General features: G+C 33.9%; 1 long non-coding RNA gene across 1 annotated transcript; it reads right to left on the bottom strand.

Moving 5' to 3' along the window:
• Nucleotides 1–2748: 2748 nt before the first annotated feature.
• LOC138856190 (uncharacterized) lies at nt 2749–4557 on the bottom strand. Its single transcript, XR_011395275.1, has 2 exons — nt 3094–4557; nt 2749–3019 (listed from the first exon to the last, which is right to left on the bottom strand). It is a non-coding gene; the product is annotated as an uncharacterized lncRNA (long non-coding RNA).
• Between the last annotated feature and the right edge of the window lie 6575 nt (nt 4558–11132).

Raw genomic sequence — 11132 nt, 5'->3', positions numbered from 1 at the left:
ACAACCACGCCTACTTCCCATGTAACACCATTTTCAATTCCATCTGATTCTTTCACTTTCCACTATGCAAATCAGGTAACAATGATTATATCGGGAAAAACTTTGTGCGAATAATGCAATTAAAGTACGCCACCTTGCGGCCAAAAATTGTCTAAATCGAACTAAAACTGTTCAAACCCCTAAGTACAAAATATGTGGACCCCAGTGCCTATAGTTGACCTTCTACCGAAAATATCAGCCAATCCACAAAGAAATCTCAAACGAGTATACCATTTGACTTTGCGAGAGTATAAAATGTTCGGTTACATCCGAACTTAGCCCTTCCTTACTTGTTTACATTGTTGTCTGGTATATTTTGTTATAAGTTTAACATGATGGCTGGGAAAATATACTTATCCACTAATTATCACCAAATATTAGAAGAAATATTTGTGTATAGAAATCTATATCTATCTCGATTAGTTTTAGGTGATGCAAACAACCGTTTGGTGAACAAAACTATACTCTGTTGCAACATGTTGCGAAAGTATAAAAATGTTGCGAATAAATTCAACATTTATTATTCGATTATTTTTTGGTATCTTATTAACTTATGTTATTGATCATAGATTTACTATTTGAGATAGATACTATTATTTCTCCGAAATGAAATGAAACCAAAGGGGTTAGATTTAATATGTGGGGTATATGAGGTTGCTGTTGTACGAAAGGAAAGGAAATCAGTATACTAGGGTTATACTAAAGTTCTAGACCAATTTCATTCATATGCAGCGATAAACCACATTATTTTTAAGAAAATCTTTCCATTTAATTTCATTAAATTTTAAAATTAAAGAAATAAATTATACCATAAGATTATACCATAAGTAGTACATGTATGCTGGGGAAATTCGTGTATCGATTTCACACATTTTCGGCATTAAACTGTTATATTATATATCTAATATTTTACGTTTATATAAAGCCAAACGGAAGTTTGAATTTTTTACATTAAGTATGTTGGAGCTAGGAACAATATATACCCGATAATGGGTACTAGGGCGGAACCAAGAATATTATAAGGTGTGGCAAAGTTGATTTCATTTATTCATTCATTTTTATTGAGATAACTCACATATTGGCCGATATATGCGGTATAAAGTCACCCGGAAGTTCAAAAGTTTTTATATTAGGTATATGAGGGCTATAGGAAGTATAGATTCAATTGAACTCATTTGTTGACACAAACATACTATTATCGAGAGTTTTATTAATTTATTTTATTATATGAATTTCAATTAAATGTCTTACACATTGACCGATATTTTCGGTAAAAAATCAACTATAGGCACTGGGGTCAACAAATTCAGTACCTAGGGACTTGAACAGTTTTTGTTCGATTTAGACAATTTTTGGTCACAAGATGGCATACTTCAAACGCATTATTCACTCAAAGTTTTACGCCGATACAATCATTGTTGTTTGATTTGCATAGTGGAAAGTGCAAAAATCAGATGGAATTTGAAATGGTATTATATGGGAAATAGGCGTGGTTAGAATCCGATTTCGCTCATTTTTGCACATATGGCATAGAAATATGAGAAGAATATGATATGATGAAGAATAAATGTGGGCGGTGCCACGCCCATTGTATAATTTCGAACGCGGCTCCTATAAAGTCAGCTCATATGATCCCTGTGTTAAATGACTCTGTCATGTTTAGTGCTTGATTTATCGCGCTTTTAGTAGTTTTTAACAGTACCGTTATATGGGGAGTGGGGGGGCTTGTCACCCCATTTCACCCATTTTCACACCGTAGATAGGGTGCTAAAAGAATTTTTTCTCAGTGAAGTTTGTTATTATAGCTTTAGAAGTTTAGGAGATATGCACATTAAAACTATTAGTGGCGGAACCACGCCCACTTCTTAAAACAAATTTTAACCGCAGATGCCCCTTCCTAATGCGATCCTGTGTGGCAAATACCAGCCTTGCATCTTATTGTTGAGCTTAATTATGACAATTTATTTGTTTTGTGGTATCAAGAAAAAGTGTACCAAGTTTCATAAAGATATCTCAATTTTTACTATATAACCCTATATCTAGCTCAATTAGTTTTAGGTGAAACAAACAACCGTTAGGTGAACAAAACTATTATACTCTGTAGCAACATGTTGCGAGAGTATAATAGAGCAAAATGAAACAAAAAGCTGACTCGGCACCAAAAATTCGAAAATTTAAACTTTTTGATAATGCACAAAACTTAAGAATACTTAATTCTTAGCTTGCAACTCAGAGTCAAATCTCTAAATATTGTATTAAATCACTTAAAAATAAATCAATTAAAATTGAATAATTTTGTAAAATAAAACACAACAGTTCACAGCCGAAAAATTACAGCTTGAAGTGTTGCCACCTTGATAGATAATAGTATAGCTTTCTTATTACAATTTCATATTTCACATTTGTTATTGACCAAAGATATTGTATCAATCGTTTGAACTTTAAATTTGGTATAAAATATTATTATTGTTATCATAATTGTTTTTTTTTTATAACCAATAGCTGATTTTACCCTCCTATTCTGGAGTGTATTTTGGGTTTGGGGACTCGCAGGATTGGGTTAAGTTATATTGCTTTTGATATTGATTCACTTATGCATAACATTTATATTTTAGTTCAGTATGAAGGCCTTTTTTTATAAAATTTAAAATTGTCAAATATAGTTTTAATTTTCTTGCTCAATATTTATATTTCTCTTTTCTAAAAAAATTTCATTTATTACAAATTTTATTATTTATTAACTTGGAGTTGACCCGTTTGCTTCCTGTAAGGGATCCCTATAGCTTACACAAATGTAGACGGTGTCTTACGGGCTTACCTGACAAGACTTGTAGTCTACCGATGAAGTTCATTTTTCTTGGCTTTAGTTGAAGGAGTCACTCCAGTAGTACGAGGGCTAGTGTCTGGGGCCGGAAAACTAATCCACAAATCTAAACTTAATGAAATTATGTCTTTTACACTAGTTCTTTCACGGGCGCCACTAAGTTTTAAAGAAAATGTGTTTTTCTTTATTGAGTTTAAAATTGTGACTGAACAATAGTTTCTTAAATTTACCCTAAACTAGCTGTGGGTCAACGGCAGCGGCGTCGGAATTATATACGGCAGAGTTGAGCAAATATTCAATAGACAGCAGAATTTGCAGTTCATGCGTTGTTGATATCGATCGATTCTGAGAGTTGAAGTGACTGTTTGTTTTAACAAATTTTGTTATGTTGTTGAACTTTAATTATGTTGCAATGAATAGACATTGTTGCAAATAATTCTGACACATTATTGCAATGAATATTACTATGTTCAGATAAATATTTTTTGCGTTAATTTATATATTAATATGCTTTATACGGCTAAAAGTCATTAAATATTTTTGAGTTTCTTATTTTTATTCTTATTCAACATTTTCCAAAATATTTTTATCGTATATATTCATTTAAAACAGTATGTTTAAATGAGAATAAACTCCTCCCGCCAATTACACCGCTTCACCCGTAAAATAATGGCACACCCTAGTATAACCCACTACAATACACCACCCTTATACATCACCACACGGGACAACACAACACACCACAGCATCGCGCCTGTACACCATCTCAGCAAACAAAAAGGATCGTCTCGGCAGCAGATACACCTCATTTGAAATAATAGCAATCCTGCGCGCAACTCGACGTTCGATTATACACGTTGATGCGACACACGTTAACCTATCTCGATCAGCCAAAGGAGAATCCGGACATTGGCGAAATTCAAAGTGCCACATCGCTTCGCTCACCTTCGGACCCGTTTATCAATAATAATTTTAATTGTAACATTAATATCTTGTTGTGATATAAAATTAAAGTCTCCTTTTATTTCGTGTCCGAAATCAACCGAATTTTTACTTACATACATATGTATAATATTTAACGCGAGTGTAAGTGAATTATCAACAATTTAAATTCAGTGGAGGGTGTTTCCCACTAAATTGGGCACCCATTTATTCGCCGTACGCTGTTGCAACTATGAAAATAATTTAAAAATGAAAAGCAATGCAGTTTGTATTATTTGTTTATATTTAACACACTTCACCACTTATGCTGAGCAACAACACAAAAAAGAGTCTCTGAGTATATTACTGCGTTTACATGGGAACACTTTTGACCCTCGTTATCGGCAAATTCTCTTTTGGTGTCGCTCTGTGCATTCACACGAGCAAAAAGAGTCCAGCATCTCTTTTCATAAAATGTTCGCAAATGTTTGTGCGGCTCGGTTGCGCGGCACTTATAGTGTGTTGCATATTTCATTTGTATGTTGGGATGATGGTCTCACATTTTGCTTGCAATGAATTACTATGAATGTGGTATAACAATATGCATTATACCTACCCGCCTAATAGTTTCAAAGAAATACTTAAGTCGGGAATTCCTTAATCCACCAGAATGTATTGAATACCCGCTACTAATATTTTCAAGGCAATAATTATAACAGGAATTTTATAATCTTTAAGTATTTAAAATCCATAATTTTTTTACTTCATTTTTTTCTATTCATTACAAAACATCCTTGAATTATTTATAGTTCTTGTTTTAAATAAAATGATATTCGAACTAAATTCTTTGCGGTCATAAGAAATAAATATGAAAGCATCTTAATATTACGTAAATATAAAAAAGTAAAGTCACCATTTTTATAAGACTTTTTTTTGTATGCTCATATATTGTTACATTCAATACCGCTATATGTAATTAAAAATTTAAACTGAATATATTTGAGTATCTTAATTTTCTCCTTATTTACACTTTTTCAAAATATTCCTATTATTCTATGCGTACATATTTGCATATTACATACAAAAAATAGAGAACAGAATTTAAATTTCTGAACGAATTGTATATATATATATGTATATTCATTTGAAACCGAGCCATTCCGAACCGAACCATTCAAAGAATTTGAAAGTGAAAAGGAATTCTGAAAAGGGTAGCAGCGAGCTGTTACGAAAAAGAACACAAAGCACACACCCTAGCACGAGTGGCACGGTCCTTTCATCTTTCCTCGTCGTCCCCTCGCTCACAATAAACCGGTTTGGGTTACAAAAGAGTCTGTGTATGAACTGGGACTATGACATAATGCGTTTGTAGCAGCTCTAAGAGTATTGAGTTCATTTACTACTTGGTTCTTCATTGTCTGATCGTTTTGTATACATACTTTGTAAGTAACATAAACAAGTAAGCATGAGGTGTACTCTTTGTCGGTGTGCACCGTTTCAGTTCTCTGGTATGTACATAGGTATACATATATGTGTTATAAACAAAGTGAATTTGAAAGATATTTGTTAAACAGCAATGAACAAATTTATTAATTTAGTAATAATACACAAGTTAGGCTTATATACAAGGATGGGCAAAGTCTTACCATGTGTTAAAAGAGTGTAACTTATCGTATACGTATACACACTGATTCTCACAAATACGCACAAACGAAGAGCGTAAAACGAGCACTTACGATGGGGCAAAGCGACGATAAAGTTACTGCCGCGTCGAAAAGCGTTGAGCGGCGCGTTTTTCCGCTCAGCATTAATTCCGATACGCCATCCTTAAATAAAGCGGCAACTTTACGTCAAATTCTCACTTAAATTCTAAAATTAGTACAAAAGAAATGAAATGTAAAACTAGTTAATTTATTAATAATACTTACATCCATATGTACAAGCATTAAACATCGCATTTAGGGACGGCAGTCAGTCAAAAATCAGCAGTTGATTGAACGGGTTAATGCAGACGGTGGTGTATATTTTTCATATGAAATTTAATTAATTATTACTCAATACAATATCATATAGTACATTTTATATTACATAGATATTCACTAACATAATAATACAGATTATTTAGTTACATTTATATTTTAGAAATTAGTAGTTTATTTCATTGTATTGCAATTAAGTGCTCGGAGAACCCCTCCGTAAATTGCTTTTGTCTAACGCTTTTTCAAACAGGGATCTATGGTGCCTATTTTGAAAGGTCTGCTCATGAAGGCTAAACTAACAATAACTTACATATATTTAAGTATGGTACACACATATGTAGAGCAGGTATGTAGATTTTCTTCTTTCTGTACTAATATCTAAACCTTTCAAGCTTCCAACGGCGCTGGGTAAATCCCAAAAAGTACTTAAATGTAATTTTCTTGAGTTTACGCTCACCTCATGACCTTCATATTAAAATGTGTCGCAAAACTGAAATAATAGCTAATAGCATTTTAACCGATGGGGTTCCAGTTTATCTATTACCACATAAAAAGGATCTTTAGCCCTTTTGATACTACACTACTATTATTTATCTCACTCGATTTTTTCTAGAAAGATATTTTTGCTCTATACAAAGTCCAGCACTCTAAGAAACTTTTTTACATTGTTGTCTGGTATATTTTGTTATAAGTTTAACATGATGGCTGGGAAAATATACTTATCCACTAATTGTCACCAAATATTAGAAGAAATATTTGTGTATAGAAATCTATATCTATCTCGATTAGTTTTAGGTGATGCAAACAACCATTTGGTGAACAAAACTATACTCTGTTGCAACATGTTGCGAAAGTATAAAAATGTTGCGAATAAATTCAACATTTATTATTCGATTATTATTTGGTATTTTATTAACTTATGTTATTGATCATAGATTTACTATTTTAGATAGATACTATTATTTCTCCGAAATGTTAACTATAACACAAAGAAGCTATTTAACTCCAACATGGTATATGTGATATAAACTGAACCAAAGGGATTAGATTTAATGTGTGGGGTATATGAGGTTGCTGTTGTACGAAAGGAAAGGAAATCAGTATACTAGGGTTATACTAAAGTTCTAGACCAATTTCATTCATATGAAGCGATAAACCACATTATTTTTAAGAAAAACTGTCCATTTAATTTCATTAAATTATAAAATTAAAGAAATAAATTATACCATAAGTAGTACATGTATGCTGGGGAAATTCGTGGATCGATTTCACACATTTTCGGCATTAAACTGTTGTATATCTAATATTTTACGTTTATATAAAGCCAAACGGAAGTTTGAATTTTTTACATTAAGTATGTTGGAGCTAGGAACAATATATACCGATAATGGGTACTAGGGCGGAACCAAGAATATTATAAGGTGTGGCAAAATTGAGAAAGAATTAAACATCCATTAGTTAATGAAATCGTGATTAAATTACTATCAAATTTGGTACCTTCTTGACTTATAATAAAAGCCATAAACTTAGTCTCAGTTTTATTGCTATATTTTAGTTTGCGTCAGCGAAAATTATATAAAAAACAAAACAAAAAACATATTGAAAAGTGGTTAAATTTTATATTATAAGCTGGTGTGGAAAACGTCAACCAGAGATTTGGAATTCGTTATATGAAGGTGTGAGGTTTAGATCAAGGTATATACTATTTTCATTCTAATTCAGCGTCAAACCACATAATTTTTAAGAAAACTTATTCACTTAATTACATTAAAATATCAAATTTTGATCAACCGGAACGGTTTAAAGTCAAGAGGAAATTCGGAAATCATATATATCAGGTAAAGTAAAAAGTTCGTTCGGTTTTTTATTGATTTTTTTAAAAGATGATAACTTTGTGTAGATTTGTCCGATTTAAGTCAAATATGCGCCGTTTTGTTCGTAAACTTATTGCCAACGAGATGCCAACTTCAGTATACCCCTCTCGTAGAAGACTGCGTCCCTATTGTCCTGATGGAACACAATTCGGCCTCTGTTGATCAAAGATGGCCTCTTCTGGATGAGTGCTGCTTTCAAGCGGTCCAGTTGTTGGCAGTAGACTGCCGAGTTGAGCGTTTGGCCATAGGGGAGCAGCTCGCAGTAGATGATTCCTTGCCCATCCCACCAAACACACAGCAAAACCTTCATGGCCGTCAATCAGGTCTTGGCCACCATCTGGGCCGCTACCCCGAGCTTTGACCACGACCGTTTGCGCTCGATGTTGTCATAAGTGACCCATTTTTCATCGCCAGTCACAATCCGCTTCAGAAACGGGTCGATTTTGTTGCGATTCTGCAGCGATTTGCAGATGGAAATTCGGTCCATCATGTTTTTTGCGTTAGTTCGTGTGACACCCAAACATCGAGCTCTTTTTGAATCCACGGTTATGCAAATGGTTCCAAACGGTTTTCTGGCTTATCTTTACTTCCTCAGCAATTAAATAAGTGCTCAAGTGACGGTCTGTTTCCACTATTTCCATGATTTTATCACAATTGTCGACGACAGGCCTCCCGACGCGTGGTGCATCTTTGAAATCGAAATTACCGGAACGGAACCTAGCAAATCACTTTTGTGCTACACGTTCGTTTACAGTATCGGGCCCATGAACTAAATTAATGTTTTCAGCCGCTTTGGCTGCTTTTTCGCTTTGATCGAAGAAAAATTGTAACATATAGCGAATTTTCTCTTTGTTGGTGTCCATCTTTGACGAGCGCTCACAACGTACTGAATCAATCAATCGAAAAATTGTCAAACACAATTTTTTGGCGCGAATAAACACGTTTTCAGCGCCGTCTAGTATGACATGATGCGACACGTAACACTAGTACTATGGACAATAACGCCATCTCTTAGATAAAAACCGAACGAACTTTTTACTAACTTAATATATTGGGGATAGAGAAAGATATTAATTTTTACATTGCTCAGCTATACTTGAGCATAGAGAACATGCTCCCACTGTTTCATTAAGGTACCTCACATACCTTCACCAATCATATTGAGTAAAGTCAGACGAATGTTCGAAAATCCTGATATTAGTTACATAGGGCCCAGGTAAAATTTTCACTCGATTTCGTTCATTTTAGGCACAAAAATACCTTGTTATGACTAAAACACGCTCTCTCATTTTTATTAAGATAACTCACATATTGGCCGATATATGCGGTATAAAGTCACCCGGAAGTTCAAAAATTTTTATATTAGGTATATGAGGGCTATAGGAAGTATTGATTCAATTGAACTCATTTTTTGACACAAACATACTATTATCGAGAGTTTTATTTATTTATTTTATTATATGAATTTCAATTAAATGTCTTACACATTGACCGATATTTTCGGTAAAAAGGCAACTATAGGCACTGGGGTCAACAAATTCAGTACCTAGGGACTTGAACAGCTTTTGTTCGATTTAGACAATTTTTGGTCACAAGATGGCATACTTCAAACGCATTATTCACTCAAATTTTTACCCCGATACAATCATTGTTGTTTGATTTTCATAGTGGAAAGTGCAAAAATCAGATGGAATTTGAAATGGTGTTATATGGGAAATAGGCGTGGTTGTAATCCGATTTCGCTCATTTTTGCACATATGGCATAGAAATATAAGAAGAATATGTACCGAATTTGGTTGAAATCGGTTAAGCAGATCCTACGATATGGGTTTTCACCTAAATGTGGGCAGTGCCACGCCCATTGTATAATTTCGAACGCGGCTCCTATAAAGTCAGCTCATATGATCCCTGTGTTAAATGCCTCTGTCATGTTTAGTGCTTGATTTATCGCGCTTTTAGTAGATTTTAACAGTACCGTTATATGGGGAGTGGGAGGCTTGTCACCCAATTTCACCCATTTTCACACCGTAGATAGAGGTGCTAAAAGAACTTGTTCTCAGTGAAGTTTGTTATTATAGCTTTAGCAGTTTAGGAGATATTCACATTAAAACTATTAGTGTCGGAACCACGCCCACTTCTTAAAACAAGCTTAGTAATGACAATTTATTTGTTTTTTTTAATGGCGTTTTGTGGGCGTGGCAGTGGACTGATTACGCCCATCTGCAATACCAACCGTCTTACGGTATCAAGAAAAGTGTACCAAGTTTCATAAAGATATCTCAATTTTTACTAGGGTTATATATCTAGCTATTAGTTTTAGGTGATACAAACAACCGTTAGGTGAACAAAATTATTATACTCTGTAGCAACATGTTGCGAGAGTATAATAAAGCAAAATGAAACAAAAAGCTGACTCGGCACCAAAAATTCGAAAATTTAAACTTTTTGATAATGCACAAAATTTAAGAATACTTAATTCTTAGCTTGCAACTCAGAGTCAAATCTCTAAATATTGTCTATAGTCTACCGATGAAGTTCATTTCTCTTGGCTTTAGTTGAAGGAGTCACTCCAGTAGTACGAGGGCTAGTGTCTGGGGCCGGAAAACTAATCCACAAATCTAAACTTAATGAAATTATGTCTTTTACACTAGTTCTTTCACGGGCGCCAGTTAGTTTTAAAGAAAATGTGATTTTCTTTATTGAGTTTAAAATTGTGACTGAACAATAGTTTCTTAAATTTACCCTAAACTAGCTGTGGGTCAACGGCAGCGGCGTCGGAATTATATACGGCAAAGTTGAGCAAATATTCAATAGACAGCAGAACTTGCAGTTTATGCGTTGTTGATATCGATCGATTCTGAGAGTTGAAGTGACTGTTTGTTTTAACAAATTTTGTTATGTTGTTGAACTTTAATTATATTGCAATGAATAGACATTGTTGCAAATAATTCTGACACATTATTGCAATGAATATTACTATGTTCACATAAATACTTTTTGCGTTAATTTATATATTAATATGCTTAATACGGCTAAAAGTCATTAAATATTTTTGAGTTTCTTATTTTTATTCTTATTCAACATTTTCCAAATTATTTTTATCGTATATATTCATTTAAAACCGAATGTTTAAATGAGAATAAACTCCTCCCGCCAATTACACCGCTTCACCCGTAAAATAATGGCACACCCTAGTATAACCCACTACAATACACCACCCTTATATATCACCCCCGGGACAACACAACACACCACAGCATCGCGCCTGTGCACCATCTCAGCAAACAAAAAGGATCGTCTCGGCAGCAGATACATCTCATTCGAAATAATAGCAATCCTGCGCGCAACTCGTTGATGCGACACGCGTTAACCTATCTCGATCAGCCAAAAGAGAATCCGGACATTGGCGAAATTCAAAGTGGCACATCGCTTCGCTCACCTTTGGACCCGTTTATCAATAATAATTTTAATTGTAACATTAATATCTTGTTGTGA

This window comes from Bactrocera oleae, chromosome 3 (genome assembly GCF_042242935.1).
Source record: "Bactrocera oleae isolate idBacOlea1 chromosome 3, idBacOlea1, whole genome shotgun sequence".
Taxonomy (NCBI): domain Eukaryota; kingdom Metazoa; phylum Arthropoda; class Insecta; order Diptera; family Tephritidae; genus Bactrocera; species Bactrocera oleae.
Note: the sequence above shows the minus strand (reverse complement) of the source record. Positions and strands in the feature narration are given on the sequence as shown.